This window comes from Adiantum capillus-veneris, chromosome 13, assembly GCF_014529385.1.
Source record: "Adiantum capillus-veneris isolate H3 chromosome 13, ASM1452938v2, whole genome shotgun sequence".
Classification (NCBI taxonomy): Eukaryota; Viridiplantae; Streptophyta; class Polypodiopsida; order Polypodiales; family Pteridaceae; genus Adiantum; species Adiantum capillus-veneris.
Window position 1 is genome coordinate 139,206,076 of NC_140943.1, and position 13,699 is coordinate 139,219,774.

Sequence of the window (13,699 nt, forward strand, 5' to 3'; positions counted from 1 at the left end):
TCTTGATGGGAATGAATCGACCCATCTTTGTGAAACGGTCTACAATTACCCAAATAGCATCATGGCCATGATTTGTAGTAGGTAGTCCTCCATATAGATACTCTCCCACTTACCTTGTGGAATCTCTAAAGGATGTAAAAGGACACCTACTTTGAGGCGTTCTACCTTATTAACTTGGCACTGTTGGCAGTTTAGTACGTACTCTTGAACATCATGATGTAAGCTCGGCCAATAAAATTGCCGTCGAACTAAGGCATACGTCTTACGAATACCTGGATGACCAGCACTTGGACTATCGTGACACTCAAATAAGATTTGGCGCCTAGTGTCTAAGTCCTTTGGCACACATACTCTACCTTTGTGGAGTAAGTAGCCATCGTCAATGGAAAATTTCTTCCATCACTTAAGCTCTTCCTGAGTAGGGGTGGAGCTCTATGTGTTGGAGTTTCTATCTGCGCGTGCAGAGACATGTTGATCTGGCTGTTAAGAGACATGCGAGTGTGAGGGATCCCTTTTTAAAACTGCACTCCACACTTTAGCATATGATTGATCTTGTGCACACTTGCCACGTGATGACTCTAAAATCCACTCTTTATTTACTTGAAAGCAAGTGAATTAATCTGAGGCATCCGACTTAGTGCATCCGCTACTACATTATATTGCCCCTTGCAATATCGTAGCTTACAATCATAATCTTGAAGGATTTTAGCCCATCTAGCTTTACGGCCCTTCAAGCCCGTTTGAGTAGTAAACCATTTGATACTCTCGTGGTCAAAAACTACTTCAAACTCGGCACCATATAAATAGTGTCGCCACTTTCATAAAGCGTGAATTATGGCATAGAGCTCTCTCTCATAGATAGAATAATTCTGTTGAGCTCTATCTAACTTTTTACTTTAAAAGGCTATAGGTCTTCCCTCCTGGAGAAGTACCACACCAATTGATTTATCAATAGCATCAGTCTCTACCACAAACGGCTTAAGTGGGTCGACGATTGCTAGGATGGGAGCAGTGGCTATAGCTACCTTGAGTTGTTCGAAACTGCGTTTTTGGGCTTCTTCCCAAGAAAAGGTCTTACCTTTTGCTTTAAGTTGATCCGTCATAGGAACATCAATTTTGGCAAAATCACGGATATACTGTCGATAAAATCCAGCCATGCCTAAAAATATTTGAAGCTCCTCAACCGTGCTGGGATGTGGCCATCGAAGAATGACAGCGACCTTGTCAATGTCCATTTTGATGCCAGAATAAGAGATCACATGACCGAGGTAATGTATCTTTGTTTTAAAGAAATCGCACTTGCTTTGCTTAGCATACATCACGTGAGCTCGTAGTTGTTCGAACACTAATCGTAAGTGTTCTATGTGTTCATCTTCAGTCTTACTGTAAATGAGAATGTCATCAAGGAAAACCCACGGCAAAAGCAAAAAATAAACTAGAGTTATGCTGGGATGGAGAATCTTGTAATTCCTGTAATGTTTGTTTTACAATAGTTGCACATTGCTCTATAGAATTAAAATTGAGAGCACTTGTCTTGTTAGATTTGTTAACACTTTGTTTATCAGTAGAATTCATTGCACTTTGCATACCATTACTAGAATTCACCGCACTTTGCTCTTGAGAATTCACAAGACTTGGAGACAAGCAGTAACACAAAAAGACTTCATCTATTAAATCCGCTTTCTGCAAAATAGAAAGCTCGGTTGTACATATAAGAGGTGCAGATGGTATATTTTTCTCACCAAGCAAAAGCACATGTTTACCATTGGCCATAAAGGATAAGGAGTTGTATTCATAACTAGTGTGCAATGTGTTTCCTAAACCATGCAGCCACTCCCGTCCTAAAATACATCAGCACAGTCCATATTCATAACTTGGAAGTCAAGGGTCATCGTATAATCTTGAACAATAAGCTCAACCCCTTGAATTACCGTGTCCCATACTTCTTTATCATTCCCATACATCTACTCCACCACATACTTGTGAGAGCAGGGAGTCTGTGCAAGCTTCAATTTCTTAATAGCTTATAGTTCAAGAAGTTATGAGTTGCATCATCATCCACTAAAATACGTACACGTTGTCCGTTAATAGTGCCATGCATGCGAATCAAATCATGGGGACCAAAGGTGGGCTGCCACATTGAAGCAGCCACACCACACTTGTGCTTTTCTTCCATATGAAGAACCTTTACAACACAATATTTAGGAGATGAATCTAATGTGAGGCATTGCACCATGTGCATGGCCTTTTCTTTGCCTTGCAAAAGAGGAGAATCTTTCTTGTTATGTTGGTCCGAAAGAGATCTAAACACAAATTGTGTTTCTTTGTGCGCTCAAAATCAGTAGTGCTGAGAGACCCATGTGGAGTATCTCGTGATTGCTTAGGCTTCTTAGCCTCTTGTGGGTGTGGAGAGGTAGATTGTCTCTTATTCCTCTTAGAATGTGTGGAAGATCTATCTCGCCATTGGCTCTTAGCCACATTGCTCTTAGCAAAAGTACTCTTAGAGTAGGGAAAATTTCCTTTCCTCTCTTGGTCATCATTATATCTTTGGGCATGACTGATGGCTTCTTTCAAAGTTTTTGGATGTTGGGTCCTGACATGAAGACAATAGTCTTTGTCAAGACCCCTATTAAAACCCCGTATCTTTTGGAATTCATCTAGACCTTCAAGTTTTAATATTATTTCCTGATACTTCAAAAGGTATTGTGTGAGAGAGAGGTCAAACATGCGGCATGCATCCCATGCTAACCAATTCTTATCTTCTTCATTGGAGTCCAAAAACTCTTTGAAGAAAGAAGCTTGAAATGCAGCCTAGAATGGAGGACGAGCATCTATTGGAAATGTCATCCACCACTTATAGGCCTTGCCTTTAAGAGATAGACTTGTTTCCATGGCCGTCTTTATATCCGGGGTGTGTCTCAATCTATGAATATCACTCCATTTGTGTAAGAACGTATTGACCGCATCCATGTTGTGATCACTCTCTTCCCCGTGAAACTCAGGAATGGTGATATTCTTAAGTAATGCATTGCTACCTTCTGCATCTTCTCCAACACTTGTCTCTTGGACTCCTTGAGTCGTGCGAGCTTGGTTCCCTTGAACCATGCCACTTGTGGCTCCCTGAGTCGTCTGTGAATTCATAAATTTCACAAGTAAATCCGTAAGATTGGTAACATTTGCATTAAGTGCAGAGAGGTTGCTTTCAAGTACGCTTTGGCGATGTTCCAAAGTCTTGAAAGAAACCATATCTACAAACCCATGATCTCCTAGATCATCATCATCATGCATATTAGTGTCAACAGCACCCGTGGTGCCCTGATTTTGATCTACGTGCTCAAAATCAAAAGTGTGTGTAGGTGGGATATCCTCACTGGCCATGGTAAACACACACTACTGTAAAGAGAGAGAAAACGTCAACTTGTACCCTGTGAAATTGAAGTCTTTGTGTTTTGTATGCTCCGCAATTTGCGTTGCCTTGCGAGAATTGTAGCACTTCATGTGTCGTTCTTCATAAGAACACCTTTGTTGCCTCTTCACAAAAACTCGTCGTTTTTGTGAAAGCTTTTGCTCACTTTGAAGCTACCTCCTTGAGGAAAAAAGAAATTTTGGAGGAAAACTTGCCTTCCTCCAAGAAGTGAAAAAGAAGGGTGAAACTACTTCCTTGAAGTTTGAAGCTTTCCCTTTCCTTCTAGCTTTCCTTTCAACACAAGTATGCTATCTTTCCTCGTTATATACAACAAGGGTCAATAGCTTGATGGTAAAGTGTTAGCCTCTTACCACCCTTATGGGGTGGGTTCAACCCTCCTTCATGCAAGGGTTAAGCGGGCCTTCTTATGCGTGCAGCCAACGGAATCCTTCGGAGCCTTGGTGTCGTCGAGTTGCCGGTCGAGTTTGCCTTGGTCGCCCACCTTGGTCGTGCGTTGTGGAGGACGTAGGTGGGGCGTCTGCGATTGAATGTCGCGCTGTCTATCCACGCGCGCTTCGCACAGGAAACTGTGTATGTCTTCTTTTTGCTGCACAACGAAGACGTCGCTGTCTGTGGAACATGAGAGAGAAGCAGCGCGTCGCACGCACATGCAACCCGCTTTTCGCCTCCTCCCAAAAATAGCTCGGATACCAGTGAAAGGGCGGTGGTAATGCATGTGCTAGTCTCCACCCAACCGTGCTAATAGCCTCCCCTAGCGTACACACTGTCCGACCGTGCCGGTGGGCTTGCACATAGGACCCATGTCCTTACACCCAGATTCTTATCGGCCGGTTTGATAATAATACTGCGGTCATTTTTCAAAGAGGATATGGTTTCCTTCAAAAAAAGCCTAGAGTGGAAGGGTGGGGGGAATAAGAGAGAAGGGTCTTAAGGAAAGTGAAGATATGCTTGAAGGCGAGGTTAAGGGTGGAGGAGGGAGAGGGAGGATTCCAAGAGGGATTAGGGATAGAAAAGAGAAAGGAGAGGTAGGGGAAGTATTCTTGAAGAAAAGTTTAAGTTGAAGGGTTCTTTCCAAGTTAGAGTAAACCTCAAGGATTGAAACTGAAGAGGGTGGAGGAGAGGGGGGAACATAGTTGAGCCCAAGACCTAGAAGTTTTTGTTCGGCATATGAGAGGGAACGACTTGAGAGATATGAGAGGAAAGATTGGTAACTTTGTGCTCAAGAGAGGAGGTGGATAGATTTTTTAGGACCAAAATTTTAAAGAGGTGGGGGTTTGTGAGAGGAAGCCAATACTTACAAAAAAAAGGGAGGTGGGGGAGGAGAGGAAAAGTACAAGGAGGAGGGGTCCAAATGTGTGAAAAAAGAGGTGGTTGAGAGAAGAGCAAGTGGACCCAAGTTGTAGGGTGCTCAATCCCTAATTCAACCTCCTCCATTGGAAGTTTTTTGAGGTTTTGGGCAAGCTAAACTTAGGGTGAGGTGGTTTAGGTTGAGACACACGGGAGTTGTTAGGAGAAGGAGAGTTGAGAGGGTAGTTTGGGGTTTGAAGAAGAGCTGGTAGACGGGAAGGGTTTGTAGAGGTGGGGTTTTTTGGAGTGGTAAGGATGGGAGAAACATAAGAGGGGGATTTAGCAAGAGGGTGGGTCGATGCGGGAGTGGATTTGGGTTTCTTAAATGCTTGTTGAGTGAATTTTCATGCAGAGGATTTGGCCAAAGGAGGGGATATTATGGAAGGTGGCCTCGTGTAATCCTTCATAGCTGAAAGAGGGAGTTTATGGTGGGTAGCAAGGACGGGAGGCTTTGGGTAGGAATGCTTCTTTAGGGGTGGTGGTGAAAGAAGCCTTTTCATTTGGGTTGTGACTTCGTTGTGCACGAACTCTCTCGCCATTTCTTCCTTTGGTAGGGATTCTACCTCTTCTAAGAGCAAAGTTTGGGACCTCTTCCTGGCGGCGTTGTGAGCCACCATGCTTAATGAAGAGGTTATACGCATTTGTAGAATCTGATTTTGCAAGAGAGAATCAAACTCATTTAGTGAGGCTTGCTTCCATACATGAAGTTGGCTTGCCCAAGCCGATGATTGCACTCTAGGAAAAGAGATGGGTGCAAGCTTTTTTGTGAGCTCGAAAAGCCTTTCTTCCATGATATCGTGGTAATCATCAAAGCTCTTTTGAAGGTTCTTTACAAGAAGAGTTTGGGCTTGGATGTACACTTTGGTGCAATCTAGTTGAAATTGGATATTGAGGGTATCTATCTTGGCGCTAAAGAGTGCTTGTGCATGGGAGTCTTCTAAGGTAAGATGGGGAGGATGCATGCAAAGACTATGAGGTGCTCTTTGGTTGGCGAGAAGGCTTTGCATGTGAGAAAGGTGAGGGCTTTAAATTCCTCCATAGAAAAGGAAACAATTTTATTGAATTCCAAAGGTTTGTCTATGTCGGGCAAAATGGGAAGAGACATTGTAGGGGGAGAAGAGGTCAAGTTTGAAGAACTAGTGGAGAGAGAGCCGAAGGAAAAGGGGAGGATTGGTGAGGATGCCACTTTGAAGGGTGTTAGAGAAGTTGCCTCCGGTGTTGGAGAAGGAGGAGCTAGCCATGCCGAGGTGAGGAGAGAAAGAGGGGGTAATTTTGCCAAGGTTTTTTGTAGAGGGAATGGAGAGTTGATCAAGGTCTTCGATTGGCAAGTTAGCAGTAAGCCCCGAGATTTCTTCCGGGCTAAAAAAACCATTTTAGTAGACATAGTGGAAGGGGTAGAAGATTGCATTGGGGTGGTTAGGGTTGACAAAGGTGGGTCGATGAGGCTTGCCGCCGAGACAAATCCGGGAAAGGGACTAATGCCGATGGGAGGGGCATTGAAAGTTAGGGTAACCGCAAGGGATGGGGTGACGAACAAAGAAGTTAGGTGGTTTGGAGAGTTTGTTCCAAAGGTGGCGGAGGGGGGGTTTGTGGGAGGGGGGGTTTGTGTAGAGGACCGGCCAATCCGGAAGCGCCTTCTACTTCCATTGCATCGTGAGTGGACGTTAAGGTTGAGGGATCAAAGGGTGGGTGAGGGGTTTCCATAACGGACGACTGCCGGTATTCAAGTCATGGCAAGCTTGTCGAAGCCGTTAGAGGGTTAGCGACGCTATTAGAGGGTTTGACATGACCAGGGGGACTAACGGTTGCCGGTATATTGAAACCACCAACGCTGTAGAAACGCCATTGCTATTGAAACCAAACAACGCTTTTGACACCAACTAGAACTTTAGTAGAAAGCCATCGAGGAATCGTCGTCTAGGCCGTTGAGGTTTCTGCCATTTGCAGAAGCAAGCTTTGTTGGTGCAGACGGACGCCCAAGTGGTGGTTAGCTGGATAAGTAGAGACTTCACAGAGTATGGGTGTTGAAGAAGCACAGAGAAATGCCATGTAGGTGCAGCCAAGGCCACGGCTGTAAGTGTACTTTCAACAACACTTTAGCTTGAAAAAGAAAGCAGAAAAGTACCAACGGTACTGTCGTGGAGAGGTCGAGGTCACAGCGATTCTCCCCGGCTGTTAGTGTTAAGCTATCACAGCACCGGGGTTTGACATGATTGGTCTGTTAAGCATGCCTCACAGCTGTTTTTAGCACACAGTCGGTATGCGAGAGGCTGTTAGCAAACGTCGCCCGAACTGGTCCGCACCTGGCTAACACAACTGTTCATGCAGGCCATACTATAGCCACTTGCCGACCCTGGTGCAGTAGTTGTTGGATGGAGAATCTGTCCGTTGGGTCTGCAGCCAATTGCAAACACTGGTGCAGCAACCGCCGGATGGAGAAACTGCCCGCGAGTGGAAGCAAAGGTAGGCAGTACAACAAAAGCGATGGCGGAGGGTCCACACATACTTTGAAGAGTTTTTTTTTAAAATAGAGATGGTGGTTACTTCCTATTGTCTAAATTATAGTTGCATCCTTTTTTAGTTGGCTATCTGACGTTAGTTTTTATACCATTGAAGGATGGTATGCTACGTGGTTTTCTTTTAAAAAGGGGCATCACTTTCACTTGTATATTTTTGCTCAGTTATTTTACTTGGTCTAATGTTTGGTATGCCTTGAGACTAATTGAGCAAAATAAGGCTCCGTCTTTGAGCTTGGTTTTTTTTATACATCTTTGAGCTTGGTTTTTTTTATACAATTAAGCTAATAATCAAGATCAATTAAATGTGGCAATAGGATGGTGAAGCAATGAATTTTTTTGGCATACAAACTACAGATCTCGCATAGGTTTATCAAAGGAGTATAATGATCTCTTGGCTTTGGCTCAATTTGAGATTGTTTTTTATCTTGAAAGCATCAAATGGTTTGCACACTAGAAAAATTTGAAGGGATGTAAGGCCAAGTTCGTTAAAATCCTTCAAGAGTATTACAAGCTAAGGCTTGAGATGAATGCTCTTCCATTCAATGCAAGTTTCCACAATCTCTTAAAGACAAGTGCGAGCATGATCAATCTTACTCTAAGATGTGGAATCATGCTACAAAATGAGATCTTGCCAATTGTCAAATTAGTGTTCTGAATGACTCTACACAAAGTCTACTTTAACTAGTGATGGACTTAACTAATGGGAGCCTTTTTCCATTGATAAGGGTTCCTTACACCACAAGCAAAGAACATGTATATGACAAACAATGACATTAGGCACAAAATCCTTTACGAGTGTCATGATAGTCTTAGTGCTAGCCATCTCGGGATAAGAAAGACCTATGCACTCATACATCAACAATTCTTCTAGCCAAGACATACAAGATTATGTGATTAATTGTCAAAAGTGCCACATTAATAAGGTAGAAATATTAAAAGTAGGAGGAATGCTTCACTCAAAGAGCCCTGATGGCAAGTGGGAAAGTATCCTATGGATTTTATGCTAGGAGTATCGACCACAACACATGGACATGATTCCATTTGGGTTGTGGTTGACTATCTTACCAAGGTGTGTAGGTTTATTCCTACAGAGGCTATGGTAAAAACTCCAAAATTAGCAAGGTTGTTCATGGAGAACCTCTGTAAGTTGTATGGTTTACCCACCAATATTGTAAGTGATTGTGATGATAAGCTCAATTGCCATTTTGGCCAACAATATTCCAAAATTTGAGAACTAATTAAGTTAAGTTCAAGATTCGTTGAACTTATTAAAATTGAAGGTCCAACCAAATGTGCAAATCAAGTGATAAAGGATCTCTTCCATGTTTATGTGAGTAAAAAACAATCATGTTGGAAAGATTACCTTTCAACTTGGAGCTTGCTTACAATAGTGTCAAGCATGTGTCTACACGGTTCAACGCTATTCCCCCTAGTTTTGGTGGGGTTAGCCAATGTAAAGATCCAAAAAGTCAAGGACTCCTTACCGGATCATGTGTTTATGCTACACACTACTTGTTTAAATATTAAACAAGCACAAGATAAGGATAAAAAATATGCTAATAAAAAAGCGAAGATTGGTTAATTTTAAAGAGGGTTATGAAATTTTTATATGTGTACCAGAAGATTACGAAAGTCTATAGACGGGTCTAGTTTCAAGTTATCTCCTCATTACTATGGTCCATTTAAGCTCATCGAATGCATTGGCAAAGTTGCTTATAAGTTTGAATTACCATCCTCTTCAAGTGTGCATCCAATGTTCCACACTAGCCATTTGAGGAAATGGCTAGGCATTGATGACAATGTGGTCAACATAGATGTTTTGGTTGACTTTATCAAGCCGCCAAGTTTGCCTCATGAACTAGAATGTATTATGGATCATGTTTTATGTACAAGGCATCATCAGCGCCATCCAGTTTTGGTTAAGTAGAAAGACACACTTGAGGAGGGTTCCACTTTGGGAGAACATTACTGTGATTAAAACAATTTTCCACTTTTGTTTTGAGGACAAAAACTATTCTCTAAGGGCGGAGCAGTGTGAGGACAAGGGTCTCGGCAAGGGGCTATGAGTCCATATGCTTGGGAAAGTGGTTAGAGCATGGTTGGGTGGTGAATCACAAGCCTGTTCCATGTGTTCTCTCATATGGTGTGAATTGTTTTACTTTATGTGTCTTTTAAATTGTCCTTTTGTGAAAGTTTAATCTTATTCCTTTCAAGAATTTGAGAGTGAGTGAACAAATCATATGTGTCTTCAAGAATTTGAGTGTGTGTGTGTGTGTGTGTGTGTGTGTGTGTGTGTGTGTGTGTGTGTGTGTGTGTGTGTGTGTGTGTAGGAGGAATTCAATAATCAAAGCACAAAGATGACAATCATCTACTAATAACCAGAGAATGCCAAGAAAAATCCCAATTTATCATGTGAAAATGTGGGCAAAGTACAATAAAAGAAAAACCATCCTCAATAATCCATTTGCATGTAAGATATGGCAAGTCCTTCAGATGTTACCTGCCACCATCACAACCAACAACAAAAGAGAGGAGTTAGTAGTGGAAGGCAAGTGTCATCAATGAAGGACACTTGTTATCGATGTCCACCATAGCTAAAAGCAAAATGAAAGAAAGAAAGAATAAGTATTTTGTGATGCCCGCCCGGACCTGAGTAGGAACTTCCATGTTAAGTTGATTGGTGAAGTAAGGTCCTATCAAGAAGTCTTGCAAGCTCAAGCTCTCAGCGTCCCACACAACAACCTTCACATATATAGGTAGCTTATCCATTTGAAAAGAGCAGTAGGCGGGAGCAGTTAGTTTTTTTGCAGAGTGGGGTGGTGGGGATATGGGCGACGTGGGAGAATTGGTGGGGTTTGCCCCTTTTGAAAGAACTCACCCTCTATGCCCGCCATGCAAGGGTGTAAGCCTAGAGTAGTGGTTTAGTGGAAGCATGTGGATGTGACAAGAGGTGCTTTCCATATGGTGCGGCTTACCTCATTTACCTAAGGTTTTAGTTTCTCAGCGTATCCCATTAATGATTAAACTTATACATTCCCTTTTGTTAATTTTTTCAAAGAGACTATTTCAAAAAAATGCCAAGGTTGGTAAAAATTCCAATGGTTGCTTTATGCTTAAGCACCATGGATGTGTGTGGAATAAACCCTCCTCTTTACACTAGGTTGTTGATGTTTGTAGGAGAGCCCACTAATGGGGGCACTAGGCCCCCATTAGGGACCTAGTGCCCACCTCCTGAGGCAAGAGTGGACTGTCTTGAAGTTTGCACATGATTGAAGGTTTTCTGTGTCATCCAGATATTTATAGATGATTCTCCATAATCTATTCTCTCAAAGCCATTGCTATAAAAGGCTTGGACAAGGGCTTTAATATCAAGGCAGGCTTGTTCTATAGAATGGTTACAGAAGATAATGGGCTTGATTTGGGATAAAATGACCTTATGAGACCAATTTGAGGGCCTGTTGTGCTGCCTCTATGAATGAACTTTAGAACATGAGCAGGGACCACCTTACTCTTGTCAATCCTGGACCGGTGGAGTTTCCCATGATGTACTTCAAGCTGCATGCTGAGGAAGGTTGTGCTAACTCCTGTACCATCTTTAAAAATGGTGCTGCTGTCATCAATGGAGAGGCAGGGGGGGTAAATTGGGTTGGTAATAGTAAAATACCTAGGATGATCATTATTGACCCAAAAGATATCATCAAAGAATCTGAATGGAGTTTTGAATGAAGGAGGTGGTGTTGATGAAGAGGATCTTGGAGGGTTGAGTGTATGTAGTTATATTCCAATGCATGGAGGTAGAGATTACACCAAATTGGAGAGCAAGCAAGTCCCATAGGGATGCCATTAATCTGCCTGTAGACCTCTCCATTACACTGTACATACATATTACTAATAAGCCAGGAGTTTAGCTCAAGGACTTGTCTCTTGTCAAAGGATAAGCTGGTTTTTATAAGGTTGTCGTGACCAGTTTCCATTTGTACACTGCTTGGGGAAGTTCTTAAATGAGATAAAAGGGGCTTATTGATCAAATACATAGCTGATGAGTGAGTTGATGATGGAGATTATGCCAATACTTCCCTGATGAGGTATATTCTCATAACATTTCTTGATATCAGCTGAGAATACCGAGGTTACTTTGTTTGGTAGATTGAGAATAACTTCGTACAGGGAGTCCACAACCCACCAAGATTGGAGTCGGATATTACAACATAATAAGGCTTTTTGGTTGAGTAAGTGTGCCCTATGTTTTAAGCAGGGGATACATGTTTTGAGGATGCAAGCTAAGAGTAAAGATACCTCTGAGAAACAACAATTAGACCCACAAGTGATCCATATGAAGGCATTTTTGTGAGCCTTATAAGTGGCTGTTAGGTAAGGTAGAGGGTAAAGGTTTTTGAGGTGAAGTTTGGTGAGGTAGTCATTAATTGTTTTCAAAATGTCAGATTGGGAAATAGTAATGGGTAGAAATTCGGATTCAAAGAGCCTCTTTTTAGCTTCTTGGGTCATAAAGGTTGGGCATATAAATACATGGTTATTGGCAGCCTTGTCTAAGCAGGTAATAAAATACTTGCTTTTTAGAGCCTCAATATGATGATCCATAGGGGCAATTAACTTGGTTGAGTTTTTAAATGGAAGCATGGTTTCACAAAAAGCCCAAAAGAGTTGTTTAACTCTATCCTCCTGAAGTAGGGGAGGTAAGACTAAAATGCTATTTTGTAACACATTGGAAAGGCATAACCAAAGTTCGCTTATGGCAATGTGTTTGCACAAAGGCTAGGACGGGATATGATTAAGTCCCTTTATGAGAATGTTTCTCATACTCTGATTGCCAATGTACTTAAGATTAAAAAATAGCACATGTTTAAGACTATTACAATACCCAGGAGTAGACTCATTGCACTGACAATTTGGAATTACAGTTTTGGAAAAAACTTCCTTAGCATTGCATAATTGTAGCTTGATAGGGTCCATCAATGACCAAGCAAAGCAGCGATTGTCCCATAGCTCATTAGTTGGAATATCCAATCCATACAAAAAAAGGCTATAGAAGGCATGGATAGACCTGATATCCATGAGAGCATTCCTGTAGGTAATATGTATGAAGAAGCGATTTTTGGTAGGGGCAAGAGGATTCAGACAAAACCTTCCAACTTCATCCTTGCAAACATCCTGCAATTAGATCAAAAATATAGCAGACTTTTAGCACTGGGAGCACATCTAGGGGTAACCGCAGATCGAGCACGTGAAGTAGAGGTGGGTATGGGGGTAAAACGAGGGGTAGTAATAGGTGATGGACTGGGGGTCTGTGTTGCAAATCAGCTGACAGTAGAATAGCTAGTAGAGGACTCAGATGGTGAAAAAACTAGGGTCCAGGGAGGGGTGTTAGGTGGTTGGGTTAAAAAGCGGGGGTTCATGCCCTTCCTCTGTCTGCCTCTTCCCTGGTCCACTCTTCCTCTTTTGCCATGTCTAGAGTCAGAGTTAGATTCTCTAGTGGGCAAGACAGCCTTTTGAAGTAAGGTTTCCATTTCATTGTTCTGAGCATCAAGCGGGGCTTGCTGAAATAGAGCAGCCTATTTAATATATACTTTGAGCCTCTCCCTATACATGTGGTGAATGAGGAGTGCTTTGATACCCTCTTGTCCTTCTGTAGCAACCCATTTTAGGAACTTCATGGTGGACTTCTTCAAAGAGTCAGCCGGGAAAAAGGAAGCAGCTTTGAACATGATTATCCATAGAGCATGATCAAACCATAGGACGTTACCGTCTCTACAATGATCCCCTTCTCCATTGAAGTCACAGCCGCATTTGATGAAGGGGCGGTGAATGTTCCATAGTTGTGTAGTATAGCTAGGATCTCTGCCAGTTAGAGAGATAACACCTTTTACTCCCAAGACACATCCAAGGTTGGTGGAGCACCTTTGTGTCTCAAAGTATGCCATAGTAAAAGGGCATCCAATGAGATAGGGCTCAATGATGTTTGAGGAGTTGGTTAAGAGGATTTTTTGTAAGCCAATTTTAGCTGCCTCTTTGTCTCTCTCATTGAGAAGGGTGAGCAGAAATTTTTCATTGATTGGGGCAAGTAGGGCATAATTGCCAAAGCCCCAAACCTTCTGATGTGTGTCATGCAACATGGGTTCTAGCCGATGGTGAGGGATAAAGGGGTCTGTATATGCTTCCATAGGCTTTGAGGCTTTGTCCAAGACTGCACCAGCGACTGTAAACTCCTCCTTGATAGCAGCTTGTTCCTCGTCATCCAGCTACTCAGGAATAAGGTTGCTCATGGGGTTAGAAGGTGGTGAGAGAGGGAACATGGGAGCTCCTTGCAGCATGCCACACTTCTTTTGTCTTATCAAAGGATCATTTCTGAGCTTTTTCCGATGCATTTCCATAAACCTTCTCATTATAG